The sequence below is a fragment of the Belonocnema kinseyi genome, chromosome 6 (assembly GCF_010883055.1).
Source record: "Belonocnema kinseyi isolate 2016_QV_RU_SX_M_011 chromosome 6, B_treatae_v1, whole genome shotgun sequence".
NCBI lineage: Eukaryota > Metazoa > Arthropoda > Insecta > Hymenoptera > Cynipidae > Belonocnema > Belonocnema kinseyi.
Genome location: NC_046662.1, coordinates 103,259,570 through 103,263,354, shown reverse-complemented (window position 1 = coordinate 103,263,354; position 3,785 = coordinate 103,259,570).

Below are 3,785 nucleotides of genomic sequence, written 5' to 3'. Positions count from 1 at the left end.
TATGGATTGAATATTTATCTTTCGCTATAAAAAAAACCAAAAGTCCTAAAGAAAAAGTGAAGGTAGTTCCGGATTCTCCTCCGCAATATCTCCAGGTGTTTTGTTTTCATTTTTTTTTTTAAAATTGATCATTTAAACAATTATATTCTTTATAATTTTTAACAATTTATTTAACAATTGTGGTAAACAATTCCGAGTAGTTAAGTGAAAAATAACATACCTTGAAGTATCATGAATGAAAAAAAATTTTGAATAATGCAAAAAAGTTAGTTTAAACATTGTTTTTGCCCCCTCTACGCACACAGCTTTACGATATACCATGGCGCATATGGATTGAATATTTATCTTTCGCTATAAAAAAAACCAAAAGTCCTAAAGAAAAAGTGAAGGTAGTTCCGGATTCTCCTCCGCAATATCTCCAGGTGTTTTCTTTTCATTTTTTTTTTAAATTGATCATTTAAACAATTATATTCTTTATAATTTTTAACAATTTATTTAACAATTGTGGTAAACAATTCCGAGTAGTTAAGTGAAAAATAACATACCTTGAAGTATCATGAATGAAAAAAAAATTTTGAATAATGCAAAGAAGTTAGTTTAAACATTGTTTTTGCCCCCTCTACGCACACAGCTTTACGATATACCATGGCGCATATGGATTTGAATATTTATCCTTCACTATAAACAAAACCAAAAGTCCTAAAGAAAAAGTGAAGATAGTTCTCTATTCTCCCGCAATATCTCCAGGTGTTTTTTTCATTTTTTCTTTAAATTGATCATTTAAACAATTATATTGTTTATAATTTTTAAAAATTTATTTAACAATTGTGGTAAGCAATTCCGAGTAGCTAAGTGAAAATTAACATACCTTGAAGTATCATGAATGAAAAAAAATTTTGAACAATGCAAAAAAGTTAGTTTAAACATTGTTTTTGCCCCCTCTACGCACACAGCTTTACGATATCCCATGGCGCATATGGATTTGAATATTTATCCTTCACTATAAAAAAACCAAAAGTCGTAAAGAAAAAGTCCTAAAAAAATATATTGCGCATTTTAGTCCTTCATACGTACAAGGGACATACGGACCACAGCCCTCCTGAAGACGATCGACGGCAGCAGTTCGGCTTAGTGAGGCGAAGCCATGATCATGGTTCAATCTCATTTACATGAATTTTAGCCGTTGCAACTAGAGTATATATTATTCCTATCACTATATTATTATTAAATACAATCCCCAAAGCTCTGTTTTTGTAGACTTCTCAAAGAACTGCATGCGTGAAAAATGAGGTATTCGCGTATTTAGGGCTTTTAAAATACAAATTGCTAAAATTGACAACATTTTATGCACTTTTTACTGAGTGAGGTAATAATAAATAAAAGTTAAGAAACATGATAGTTCAAACATATTGATATTGTTTACAACCATCTTTTTATGTTCAATAACCTTAATAAATTTCGGAATAATCTACACTTTTCAATATTATTGGGAGAATTTTCTAGCTTTTTTTCACCGTCTTACAGCAGCCTATGAGCAGAATTCTTGAGAATTTTCTTATGTAATTGCCAGAGCTTGAAGTTCTAACAAAAAAGCTAGAAACTATAAAAAAAATCTTATCTGCAATTCTGAACAAAACATAAACAACTTTATACATTTTTAAACTTACATAGAAATGTCATAATTATATGTTTCATCTATTCTACAAAAATATTTTGTTACGAAAAAAAAAATTTGCAATTTTCACAAATTTGTCATTGCTAATTCAACTTCTTGCAATGTCGTAAAAATTTTTTAAAGATTTATACTATTAGCTGCTGTGATATGGTGAGAAATTAGCTTTAAAATGAACCCACAAATATTTTAAAATGTTGATTATCTCGAAAGTTATTATACATTTTAGAAAACATGTAAATTTATAACATTTTTGCAATATCTACTTATAAAATAGATTAATTGAAATAATTTTTTATTATCGAAAGAATAATGAATATTACAGAGAATTTCCCAAATTTTACTAATCCGACTTAAATGATTCAAAAAAACACTTTTTTAGTTATTGGAAATACGTGTCAAACTCCATGAGGCTTGCACCACCTCTACATACAACTTGTTTACAACAAAATTTGTTTAACGAATTTATGACTATCTCGCCCTACACATGAAATTTCAAATTCTTAAAACCTATTCAATGCTTTTATTGTAAAACATGAGCATTTCCTGGAGAAATTAAAAATTCCCTAATACCCTACTTGATCGAAAATTTAATTTTATGTTCAGATGAAAAATTCCCCAAAACCCAACTTAAAAAAAATTATAATCTTCAGAAGTAGATCTTTTGTGATATAAGATATATACAGATGTCTACTGGATAGTTTTACTTAAAGAAGGCCGTAAATAATGATTATATTGTGACGTGTGCTTATTCCACCGATTAAGCATAATAATGGATAGAAAATTTATGAATCTTAAGGGACCACTGTCCCGGTTTGAATAATAAAGGTAGTTATATGGGGCAGTATTCATTTCATTGCCACCTACCTGCTCCACTAAACCTTTCCACTAGACTTACCCTCACGTCGCTGACTAAACAGGAGTGTGGTGACCAGCCTTTACAGCGGGACGCCCCATTGTTTTAATGATGAAGAAAATGCGAAATATAAAATTTTTTTGTTTTCAGATCAGAAATTTAATAATGTTATATTCGGGATTTACGTTTTTTGGCGATTCCAACGGCACGTAACTTGCAATCAAAAGATTCAATTTAGAATAAGTTGACGCAGATTTTAGTTTATGTTTTGACACTCGCTAGCTAGCATTATGGAATTTTTCGCAGCATAGTTGAAAATACAACAATTGATTTTGTACAAAATTTGTCTGCTGATAAAGTTGCATTTTTTCAGAGAAATTAACTGTTAAAAATTCTAAAGTTTAAGTTTGTAAAAAAATCGTCTATTCTTAAGCCAACTGTTCCATTTGCCAATAAATTTCTTTCTGGGAAATTTAAGTTTAGAATTTCAACCAAAATAATATTCTTCAAAATAGGCGAATTCTGAACGACGTATATGAAGTTCGTACAAAATATTTAAATTGGCAACTAAAAAGAATACATTTTCTAATCAAAAATGGAATATTTGATTTTCAAATTTAAAAAAGATTTGTTTTCATCATGAAAATTTTAACGAATTTTCAGCAGAATGTATTAATTTTTATCCAAATAAATAGTAGAATGTTACACTTACAAGGTTAACTTTTTAACAAAAAATGAATTTTGTAGTTAAGAAATTAATTTTAAATAAGAAAAAGATTACTCAACCAAACAGACGAACTTTTATCTCATATGATGCATCCTTAACGAAAAAAAATTAATTTTTAATCAGTACTTTAACTATTAGGTTGTTGAACTGATTAATTTAAGCTGCCAATTCTTTGAAAGCATATAATTTTATCTATTACTTGATAATTTTTATATGTACATTAAATTTTAAATTTAATTATTTAATTTAGCATTGGTCTTTAGGACTTACTCAACTATAAAATATTATTGTAATAAGTAAAAAAATTAATTTTTCACCTATGATATTAATTTTGATATAATGTTTATATTCTATTATATTTTTAATAAAGAATAATTTGTGATTAAAAAATGACAAATAATATTAAATTATATAATAAAGTAATTAATTAAAGAATCCACTCATGCTAAACTTAAAACACTGTAACAGATTTGAATTTCTAAAAGATTCATAGAAGAAACCAAATGTATATATGTATGTATGTATGCATA